This window comes from Lepisosteus oculatus, chromosome 14, assembly GCF_040954835.1.
Source record: "Lepisosteus oculatus isolate fLepOcu1 chromosome 14, fLepOcu1.hap2, whole genome shotgun sequence".
Classification (NCBI taxonomy): domain Eukaryota; kingdom Metazoa; phylum Chordata; class Actinopteri; order Semionotiformes; family Lepisosteidae; genus Lepisosteus; species Lepisosteus oculatus.
In genome coordinates, this window is record NC_090709.1 from 4,146,112 (window position 1) to 4,158,618 (window position 12,507).

Here is a 12,507-nt window from a genome sequence, read left to right on the forward strand (position 1 = left end):
TATCTTTGGTTGTTCTGCGATCCTTCATAGTTTCCTCAATTCCTTCAAATGAACATCCATATCAAAGCAATTATGTATATATATTACAATTAAGGTACATATTAAAAATATCAATGCACATTTGTATAATGCTCATTTAATAATGATTGTCAAGGATTGTCAAGTTCTCCAACAAATCTGTGTTCTAATTTTAAAATATTTTTGCTAAGGATACAACGGGTGTATAAATGAATTCTCCCAACAGCCAGTTAAAGAAAAATTCCACACGGGAAGATGGTTTTCTTGGACATTGACTTAGGTACTTATTTGTTTACTTGTTGTAGTTGCACATGAGTAAAACACGAAGATTTCCTGCCACATTCAAGAGGGTTTGCGAAGAAATCCCTTCAATTTTTAGCGGAGATTATGTTTACATCATCACAATCTGAAGCACGTCCCTGAGTACGTTTGACCACCCAGCCCTTTGTTTAAAAGCTGCACAGGGACACATTCCCGTTGCTTTTCACAACTCACATGTTTGTAGTTAAAGAAAATAAAATACTGTCATTTTCCTGCCAGCTGGCAGTATTTCTTCTCCACTGACCAAGAGTAACCAAGAACTTCATTTCATCTTTCGCAGGCTGTAATCTACAGAAAAGGAAGTGAATGCTTGTATTAAGCTAAATCAAGCCGACGGAGATGCACTGTTGTTTTTCTCCATTTTTCATTAAAAGGAGAAAAATTCACTGGCATTTTTTTTGCAGCATTTCTTCTGTCCTGAGAAGCAAGATTTGTATTTTATCTTTTAGAAGTTGTATGAATTTCTTGAAGTTCAGAAACAACTTGTTCCAGAAAAGAAATGAAAACTTGCTTCAAAGTAAATCAAGACGTAGGTGTCTCTTGCTGTGTGTGCTATTATCTGTCCATCTCTCTCTCCTCTTCTCTCACTCTGGCAGTCTGTGCAGAGTATCTGAAGGGGATGTAACACCACTTGGAAAAGAAGAAAAATTTCAGGAAAATTCTCAGGCAGAATAAAAAATTATTATTCTCTTCTCAGTCAGATTCACAGCTCAGACTCACACTCAGACAGGATTTCAACTCCGTACTGCTCTCTATCCTCACAATCCAGAACCAGAAGATATTCAGATAATCAGTGCTGCTACATGAACAATATCAGACAGAACAGCCTGGACTCATGTCACATTTCCCCCTTTTATCTTTCCTCCCAGCCCTCTTAGAGACATAGAAGAGCTCCTGGTTCTCCTCTCTGTGAACTGGGCTCAGGGGTCACTGATCTGGCAGTTGTGGGCTCTGTTCCAGGTCGAAAGCAAGAAGGTTCTATTAACGCTTTCCAGGACTTCCAGCCCTTCAGTATTACTTTCTTTACTGTATGTCAGCCTCCCAAAATGTTTATAAATGTTTTATGAGTGTGGAATTATCTTATTATTTATATACAGTATTTATGTAATAAACACCAGTAGTGACACTATGATCGGTATATTGATTAATTGTAGACGATGGTCCGATGGTCGTGTCTACAATAGTGACCATTTGACCAGTCTGTAGCTCTGAGCAGTGGGACTCAGATCACACAGAAGACCTGTCTGTGTGTGATTCCATACCAGCCCTGGGATTCAGCTACTCTCACAAATGTCTCACAGACCGTCTTATAAATGTACAATTAGATGAAGTCATGTAACAGTTTTACAGATAATTTAAATAATCAGACAGCAGTTTTGGCAGTGGATACATCTCCACATGGGGGAAAGAAATTGAAATATATGTGCTCACTGTAAAGTAGGAAGAGGTGGTCAGACAAGCAAAACAACTTTGCAGATAATGTGAAGTGACATTGTTTTGTGTCAGTCAGCTCACAGATTTCGCTTCATGTGCCTTAAGCTGTGCAATTTGTATGGTTGTTGAATGAGATTGATTTCTTCACAAGCCCAGTCAATTGCCAGTGGACAGCTTGCCGACACACACCTTCATGAAGACTCTCTTTAAGATTTCATTGTCAAGTCGCCTCCTTTGCATACAATAGTAGCACCGACACTAAGAGAAAGGATGAGAAATAGCGTTTATCAAGCGATTGCAGTGTTTGTTTGACTGAGGATCCTTGTGTGCTGAACTGGCCTCTGGAGAAGTGTAGTGCAGTAAAACAGAAGGTTTGTGTCACTCAAGATTGTTACAGAACAGAACAATACAATTACAATACTTTTATGAGAGTAAATATTACTGGTGCATCACAGTTCTTATAATGGTGAAAACAGGAGCACCTTCTCTACATTTTTGACTGAAGTATTTAAATGGAAAGAAATACTAACACTATGCAATTCATAAATGCAATTGACCTCCTCTAAATGTTCTAGTTTGATGAAACAATGTACAGATGCAGCCATTCAAAATGGGTGAGGTATTTCGCGGCATACCGCGACACGCCCACCGGGGTATCACGCAGTTCACGTGTGTCACGTGACTAACTATCCGGCGTCGCCTTGTAAAACCGCCAGGGGGATCTTAACCTCTCATGTACAGCATTTATGCCTTTAATTTTGAACTGTGTATTACAGCATGTTAATCATCAGTTATTAAAATGTTGGTATATTTTATGAAAGCAAGATTGCTCAGTTGGACAAAAGTACACAACCTACCTTTATCAGAAATATTTATATTTAAGGGTAATTCCCAACCTTTGCAATCCTTTGCAAAGAAGGACCGCATGTGCTCAGTGTTAAATGCGCTGTTCATTATTATTATTAATAATAATAATCTATACATTATATAGTGCCTTTAAAGGTGGTTTTTCAAAGTGCTTTACAGAATGAAACCAATAAAGTTAAAAAATACACAAGATAAGCAGGATGAGAATACACAGTTAGAGGAGACAATAGATGGTGGTATTAAATACAGTAGGAACAGAGGGGTAAAGAATAGTTCATTAAAGGCTCTTCTAAAGAAGAGGGTTTTGAGTCTGGATTTGAAGGAGTTTAGAGAAGGTGACTCTCTGATATCCTTGGGAATAAAGATCCAGAGCTTTGGTGCAAAACAGGAGAAGGCCCTGTCACCCATAGAGTGTAGATGGACTGGGGGACAGATAGGAGACCAGAATTAGAAGAGCGAAGGTTGTGAGGTGGGGAGTAGGGCGATAACCCAGACAGGTACTGTGGTGTCAAGCCATGGAGAGCCTTATAGGTGAGCATGAGGATTTTGAAGTTGACAGGAAGCCAGTGCAAGGAGTCCAGGACAGAAGTAATGTGATCACTGTCCAGTGCTAATTTCTTTCTTGTGGCTGCTGGTTCATTTTCAACTGTGGACTCTTAAGAAGTCCTTTATTTGACTTGATTAACACTAATCCCTAGAGGATTTTGAAAGGTTGAATCAAAATGATGCATGACTCGGGTGGGACTCGAACCCACAACCTTTAAACGACTTCATTCTATCAAAGCCTAGAAGTCCAATGCGCTCTCCATTGCGCCACAGAGGCAACCAACACATCACTCTATAAAACAGCTACAGAAAGCTGTAACTCATGCTTCTCCCGTTGTCTTTAAATTAAGCCCCATAAATATTGACAATGAGTGGCCTGTTGTCTACGAATAGATACCGCTGGGATTCACACCCAGGGTCTCCTGGTTTTTAGTGAGGCGTCTTAACCAGCTAAGCCATGGTGCCAAACCTGCTAAATGTTATCCACAACTTCAAACACCTGTGAGAAACGGGCAACTGCAGTGTTACGCCTGCTGGCTCAACAGATAATCCTTTTCGAAGTTTAAGGAGAGGATTTCTTTGTCAATTCAATTAAACATTTTAGAAATGCTGAACGATTGATGTGTTTCACGCGCAGAAATATTTTATCGTTACGTACTTTTTCTGTGCAGTTAGTTCTCCTTCAACTCCGCCCAACAACAGAGGTCTTTAATACAGGAGTAAAGGCACATTGCACATCAGCAAAACATCCCGTACAGGTTTAGGGAGAGCGACATCAGTGATTGGAAGGTTGGAAGTTTCGGATCACTTTTTTATTATAGATTCAAGCAGCCCTGAATACCTTTTCAAGAAACATTTCAGAATCCCAGTCACGTCCAGTATGATTGCTACACAGGTCTACAGTATACAATCAGAATACTGTTTGTGCATTATATAAAACACACCGCCCAAAGCATTTCTAAAACAGGAATTACATGTTTCTGAATGCGCCCTCCTTTATAAATAAAATAAAAGGTCTGAAGCCTGCTCCAAAGAATCACTATATTCAGAGCTGACAAAGATGTGATAGGAAACATCTCGGAAAACGAAGATGCAGTCATTTCCACGCGTCGCACAACAAGAGCTGAACCCACCCGACGTTCTCCAAAAGAGTAAGGTGTTGGGAGTGTGGCTGGGTGGTCTAAGTGCTGGGTTTCTGCTCCATTTTCTTCGCTGGGTTAGGTTTGAATCTTGCCGCTGTTAAGTGTTGGTGGGTAAAGACCTTCCTTCTATGGAAGAAACTGAACTAGGTGTTTCAAGATAGTCTTTGTCAGCTTAACATCAAGGCATAAAAGAGCCTCATTTTGTGTTCCCAACAGCAATGCTCTTTGGTCCCTTCAGCATTATGCAGGGAACAACATCTGCCATGATCACTTTTGAGTCAGTGTGAATCCTAGTGTGCTGCAATTGTTTTTAAAATTGGTTCTGTAGGCATGGTGTATTTGTCTGTGAAACTTGAATGCTGTGCTTTTTCACGCAGAATCATCGGCAGGAGCAAAACTTATTCAATCTTTGCGCACAGCGCTCCATCAGAAATACTTTGTCCAAGTTTTGAAGAGATTGTGGGATTCTCTGCACGCGTTCACATCTCGTACCTCAGACAACACCACCATTCGATGGGAAATTGATTCTGCTTCTTGCAGTTGTTCCTGTGGTTGCGATAGTTACAAAGTTGCACTTTCCTCCACCTTCTGCTATATTATTCATTGGGTGAGCTTCATCAATTGTCTCAGAAAGGTCAACTGTGCTTCGGAAAAATTCAGCAGCAGTGTCTTTATTTTGTCGGTGAGTATGGCTGTCTTTTAAAGCACATGAAAAACACGAGTTTGTGGATTTCTCCAAATAGCAACAAACTTAGTTGTGCAGAGCTTTACTGCTTTCAGAGGGTTTTTTACCAACGCTGCTGTAGTAGAGAAGTGACATAATCACAAACGCAACCACTTGTGCTGGCTGTTTCACTAAGTTTTAAGCTTTTTTAACTATCACATGATTTTAACTAATTTAACATCATCTCCAGGAGAGCACCTCGCACTGCTCACTGAGCTGATGTATGTGCCCATTTCTCAAAAAATTAAATATCATCTGAACTGATTTTTTTCTACTTTAAATGCTTTCCTACTCTTTTAATATTTCAGTTAAATCTTTTATTTTGAAGTATTTCCATTGATATTAATACTACTCCCGATGAATGATTCTGGGACATGGTGCGTCTTGAATAATGTTCTTATAGGTTTCAGTTCGGAAAAGTGCGCTCTCCATAAGCTACCGAAACCTCTAATGGTCACACAAAGCTTAATGCAATAGCAACGTTTGGGGTTGAAAAAGAATATAACTTGCTATGAATACGAACACTGTTCCAGGAGGCGTGTAAGGACTATTTTAGCTCAGATCATCAATTTATCTTACATTTCTACTCCATCAATATTGCTATTGAGTTCTAAAGGTAGGTCCTGGCAATACTTCTTGAGATCTTCTTTAGAAAAATTTAAAAAAATATATTTCCAGTACTAAACAAAAAGTAAAAAATACCGATTATGTGCAACTGATAAAATCTTTCTTCCAGGGACGTTGTAGCTACATGCAAATTACAATGGAAAACTTTATCAGCTTTAAAAGTTTCTTTTGCATTTATAAGACGATCAGCATGACACTCAAAACTTACCTGTATTCAATAAGCGGTGAGTCTGCAAGTTGCCTCCTCTACACACAATAGCAGCCCCGACGCTAAGATAAATGAAGATAAATTGCTTTTATTGGGCACTTTTCATATCCGATGAGCTTGACATCTCCCAAGGGCAATGGAGTTTTTTTGCGACACTGCTTTTCCCTTTTTTCTTCTTTCTGTACTCTGATGGAAAAAATAAAACGAGAAATTAGGTAAGGGAAAAATGTATTTTTTTTCATGGAGAAAACGTGCACCAGGAAATGTTTTGTTTTGAAGAAGTGATTTAACATGATACATGACCTAATTTACTGGAGTAAATGCTCACACTGCAAGGTCTGCTTTACTACAAGAGAGAAGTAGAGTGAAATATGTCATAATTTCACTGCGTTGTTGAAGAAAACATATTTTTCTTTGAATTCTAAATCAATCAGAATTTCAAAGTGACACACAAACCCTTTGTCTGTATTAAAGAGATGATATTTTAAAACTGATAAAAATGTAGAAAACACGTTTCTCACTTAGAAATTTTAGATGGGATGGTGTATTACTAGTTGCAGCGCTGAACTCACCATGGTGCAATTCAGTTACATGATTGGCCAGTGGTTTAATGGATAATACGGTTGATTTTGCATCATGAGATTGTAGGTTCGACTTCTACCGGGTTCGTGTGTTTTTAAATCAGGCTACTCAGAAATAGATGTCCATAATGTGAATGAACCGCACCTGAAAGCAAACATTGGTCGGGTTTCCTTCTTTCCAGCATGAAATAGCAAATCGTTACAAAAAGCACCAGCTAATGTCCAATAATGTAGTCATTTTAATTAACATGAATATACTGTAAGGTCTTGGTACATGGGATTGGATTTCATCCACAATTTAAAAAAGGGCAAATTATATTTACAGGCTTCAGACACTTTTTAATACAAAAGTGACCTAAAGCTCTGTAACTTTCAGGTTAGTTTGAACCTGTAATGAAAAAGGGGCCTGAAACTTCCATTCTGTGATGTAACTGTCTCTAAAGTCGGACGTGATGTTTCACGGATGTGCAGTGTGCCTTTTCTCTTGTCATGTTCAAAATGACTTGCTGTGTAATTTCCTGAATGCGTGTCCTGTACTGCTCTGTTATTTCATTTAGATTATCTATGTGGTGTACAGATAAGACCAAACTGCATGGTCTAATTTCTGGGTTCGGCACCAGCTGAACCTGAACATACATCAGCCGATCTCGACATGATTTGAACACACAACCTTTTGATGTGGTATCAGATGCACCATGAGGTCACTCCCCATAAGTGCTTTTAATTCCTTACAATGTGTACACAATGTTCTTTATACACAAAATTAGTGTTTTCGTAACTCTTGTGAAAATGTTACTGGCATGCCAAAATCGCCCCTCAACTGAACAGTCCCACCCCCGTCAGTTTTGGATAAAAGGTTTGGATAAAAAGTTTTTGAACACTTTCACTTACTTAACTTGAGCCGTAAAAAATAGTTGTACTTTGTCAATGGTCAGATAACTACACTAACCCCGAATTCACAGTTACTACATCGGACTGTTTGATGTGCAGGAGGGCTATCCGTCGAGGAACAGCACGTTACATAGTGTCTATGTTTTGGGGTGTCAACATTATTATGACCTTATTTGCTCAGGTGGACCAATGCCTTGCAGTAGTTTATCCTCATACTTACAATCGTTATATAACTAGGACTGTAGTTATAGAAGTTTGTACTTTCTGTTGGTTTTACAATGATTGCTTAATGATTCAGAACCTCGTTACCGTTGATATTGTTGCAAAAATGAACACATATGGTTGATGCTCCAGGCAAAAATAATCACGTGAGTTCTGATGAACGTGGAACTGTTCTTCATCATTAAATACCAGATTGCTTGTCGTTATCTTCTAACATGAAATAACGAGAATTCACTTGGATGGTTGCAATGGCTCCGTTTAAACCGAAATATCACTGCCACCCTCAGGATTTCAGACCCCCCCCCCCCCCTACAGATCATTCCCCTGGCACCAGTCCTGGGCATAATGATGAACATAGCTGCCTTGCAAGCAGTGAATCCGGGTGTGACAAACATTTTCCAATGAATCTTTGATCAATTTAAAAATGTCTTGAAGCTGGTAGGCTAGGGAAGAAGCACTGTTTGAGTGCACTGAGGAAAATGTGCTACTGTGCTGTGCTGCTCCAGTAGCGCAATTGGTCAGGTTGTGGTGCTTTTATAGTGGAGTTATACCGAGGTTGTGAGCTCAATCATCAAGTGGAGTAGGTTCCGTTTTCAGCTGCAGAAATGTGCTGTTGAATTTAAGTCAGTTCTTGTGTTACTTTTTCCTCTCCATGGAGCTGTATTAATGCAGGCACACCTGCTTCCATGTCAAGTTATTTTATCGTTGCTTACAAACCAACACACTGCAGACACCTCTGATATTGTCACTGCTTGTGGGCCACGTGTTCCTGCTGTCAGCCTACCATGATCATACACCTATAGAAATATTACTGCTGTAGTACAGGAGCGAAGAAACAAAACGAAAGCACACCAAGTTTAAAAAGGTCAAAATGTGTCAAAGCCCTTCCTCGAGGAGAATGGGGTTCAAACCTACTTGTGCAGAGTATCATGTATTAAGAGGAGATTGCCTTAACCACTAGGCCACCTCCATACACACTTCAGCACCCTCCGGACATGAGTTGCCTCTTTCCCCATACTCAAGGGTAATTTTCCTCTTCCACCTACAATTTCAACATTTACCTTGTGAGATGTCAAACCACAGAGCCTGTGCTGCGCTTCAGTGTTAGCTGTAGTGGACACCCCATTGAACATAAAAAGCATATTGAGCTCCTTGGACATAAGCCATTTCTCGTCACTTGCTCAGCGAGCAGGCTCAGCGCACACTGAATGCAGGTGTCTCAGAGCAATTGAGATGTGTCCAAGTGGCTGTAAAGGGGATATCTGATGCCAGTGCTGTGGCTTAGTTCTCCGACGGCAGGCGTAGCGACGCGCCGGTTGGAGTATTCTCGGTCGCATTTAATGGCAACGTCATGGCAACGTCAGCTCAAACCACCAAATGGAGACAGGCGTGCCGACAAGCTGACCCTGCTGATGCGGGATTAACACTAGGATGCAAGAATGCTGTGGCTTAGTTGGTTAAAGTGCCTGCCTAGTAAACAGGAGATCCTGAGGTTGAGTCTCACTGGTGCCTGTCTTGCCACACAGTTTATCATTATGGAAAGCAACATGCTTCTACATTAAATTTAATGGAAGTGTTCATTTAATTTTTGGAACAACTTGTTTTTAAAAAAATCCATACAAATTGCGAAAGATAAAATACTCATCTGTTTTGTCAGTGCAGAGGAATTACTGCCAGCTGGCAAGGAAACAAAAACGATTTTTTTGTCTTTAGCCAAAAACCTGTGAATGTAGAAAAAAGGTGATGTGCGTTAGTTTCTATGGCACAGTCAGTCTGCATATCCTTCAGTTAAACATAACGTTGGTAAATCAAAAGTCCCCAGAGATGCATTTCAAATTAATCTGACCTCAACACCGTCTCCCCTAAATGTGAAGGGGTTTCTTTGGATGTCCTTAAGCATCCTGATAGTTGCAGAGATTTCAAACTTTTGGCTAAAGTCAAACTACAAGAAGTTAATAGTTGAGCGCCTAAGTGAATATCACTGGGAATGTGACTATGTAAACTTAAATAGTATTCAAAATATTGCAATTTTGTTGTAGTTTAAAAAGATATTTTAGCTGGGGATCCTTAAATGATGAGGGTAGAAAAGAGAACTATTCGACACCATCAGGAGTGCTTAACGTGTGATAAAAGTGTTTTTTAATCACAAAGTGAAAACAGTGAATTTGTCTTTCACTTAGATGTTCATCAAAAGCTCATTAAACAATGAAGGAGATGCTCGTGTTCCAAATTCACTTCGTGTCTCATTATCTTGCTTTGATTTTTAAAATGTACACTGTTGACTATACACTCTTCCTAACACGATTAAAGAGCCAAGTTTAGTTCAGAGGTAAAGCATCTCATGCATCGTATGAAGCTCTGTTTTCTATCACCAGCGTCTCCACTCTGATTTCTTTTTAAGCGCGATATCTTTTCTGTGATTTCTTTCGTTTGAATGCCCTCATGTGTGAATTTCAGCACAACACATAAACTCATTTGTCTGTTTTAAAGAGATGCAATTTTTAAAACAGACAAAATGAAAGACTTATTAACTAAATACACATAGAAAACGTGCACCTAATTGAGAAAATTTGGACTGGGGCGATGTATTATTGTAGCGGCGCAAGCTCACAGTGGTGCACTTGAGGAATGCGGTACAAGGGCCAGTGGTGCATTGGATAACACATCTGATTACGGATCAGGAGACTGTAGGATCGTAATGCTCTTAAACCCAGTACCATAACCGTAGTGTGTTCAGTCCTACACAACCTTTCTATCGACTGAGTAAGCCTCCTGTTCCATCTCCATCTTCTTCCCACACATTACGGCTATTTCAGCACCGTTATTGTTGGACCACAGTCACAGATACGTAAGGGACACTATTCCGAAGAACCGTCTTAAATAAATAACGTTGCAAAAGGTAACAATAATGCTAACGTAACCTTACATTTGGCCGTACAATACAATTTTCTGTACCCTTAAATAAAACAAAATATTACTGCTTTCTCCTGAGAAACACAAGTGTAGTGTTAAATCACAATAAATAATACAACAAATATACTAAACTAACACTCAGATATGACAACACACAGCTATGACAGAACACATTGAAGACTTAAAAGCCCTTTAAATTTTTATTTCCTTAATTTCCATTCTCTTCCCTCCCCAGGATAACTGAAAACTAACTATAATAAAGACTGTATATGCATTACGTGTAATACAGCTACTAATAAAGATATACATGGAACTTAATTATTATTAAATAACACTTTTATTAGTAAATACGTGTAATGATAACATTCATTGTGAATATTTGTGGTGTCTGGAAAGCAATTTTAGTTAAATATAATAATAATTTTCAAGCAAGTGGTGCATAAGCTTGTTACTTAATGAGTACATTATTTCCATTACATTCAAGACAGTTCTAATGTGATCGATTGTTCTGCTTAGTCTGCTACTGAATAGCTTAAAACCTATGAAGAGGTGGTTTAAGCTAGACTCCTAATGCAGTAACATCTATCGGGCAGCAGCTGTTATTTTAGGTTTGTTGCAATTGAGAACAGGTTTAGTACAGAGCTGCTGACAAATTTCAGCGGAGTTTATTGTATATGGGTTTATTGCAATTGACCCATTGTAGCTACCAATCAGCAGCAAGGAAAAACAAACTTCACTTGTGCCTTTTAAAAAAAGGGAAACAGAGTAGTAGTTTATGTGGTAATTTCAGGTACAATGTAAGAACTAAAGTTAACTAATCCCATAGTAATGCGTGGGGTCCTATCAATAGAAAAAAAAATTGTAACCCGAAAACACAACAAACACAAAACAAGAAGTCTTCCAGGAACCTAGGTAAATCCCTGTAGTAGTCTAACAACTACAAAAAAAAAACGCAACAACTTCAAAAGAAAAAGAACATTAAAAACAAATCTGGGGAACAACAAAACACAGTCTAATGCGAGAGCTTTTTCAAGTCTTCAGGGCTCCTCTCGTCTCAGTAGACCTCTCTCATATATTTGTGTACAGGTCAGCTGGAGGAACACAGCTGCTGGTAATTTAAGTAGGGAGCTGCGTCAGAATGCATGGGCTTCAAAGGAAAAAGTCAAGGTTTATTCCATGCTGAAAAGAGAAGGAAACACAATGTTTCAGCTGTGGAGCCTTATTTGATTGTGACTCGACTTCTTCTTCGTTTGATGTTAATTTATCTCCATCAGATACCTAATAATATCTAAACTTGATAGTTGCTTTCAGTAGCTAAAGACGCTGCTCCAGGTGAGGCTTGAACTCACAACCTCGGCATGACTCTGCTGTGCACTGCTGTATAAGTACCGCGCGCTGACCGATTGCGCCACTGGAGCTGTGCGAAGTGTGCTCCTCATACAGACTGACGGTGCAGAAACACAGGGTGAAAACGGTTTCGGTTGTGGATCCATCTATACATGGGGAACACTGAAATAGCAAGGAGAATACAAGAAAAGAAACTGAAAGAATTGTGCTAACAGCAAAGGGGGACGGAGGGAGGTGGTCGGACAAGTAAATCAGCCTGGTAGATTGTTTGTAGCGACATTTTTGAGTCAATCGGCACACTGATTTCTCTTCATGTGCATTGAACTGTGCAGTTTGTATTTTCGTTGTAGATAGGTTTCTTCAGAAGTCCAGTAAATTGACAATAATGGAGAACTAGCTGACGCACCCCGTCGTGAAGACACGTTTCATTTTCAAGTCGCCTCCTTTACACGCAATTGCTTCCCCGACACTGAGAGAACATGAGAAATGGCTTCAATTTCAATGTGAAGCGCAGTTCAGGCTCGATGGCTTCACATCTCCAATCAATCAAATAAAATTGCAGTGAAGCGATCTAAATAAGACTCTGAAGTACTGGGAAAGATGATTATTTTGAGCGTGCCTCCCAGGGTCTGCTACGAGGCTGAAGTTGGCTTCTTATTCGCCAGC

At 39.5% G+C, this 12,507-nt stretch overlaps 1 non-coding gene across 1 annotated transcript; it reads right to left on the reverse strand.

Moving 5' to 3' along the window:
- Positions 1 to 11,818: 11,818 nt before the first annotated feature.
- Positions 11,819 to 11,912, reverse strand: trnai-uau (transfer RNA isoleucine (anticodon UAU)). Its single transcript has 2 exons — positions 11,875 to 11,912; positions 11,819 to 11,854 (listed from the first exon to the last, which is right to left on the reverse strand). It is a non-coding gene; the product is annotated as a tRNA-Ile (tRNA).
- Positions 11,913 to 12,507: the final 595 nt, after the last annotated feature.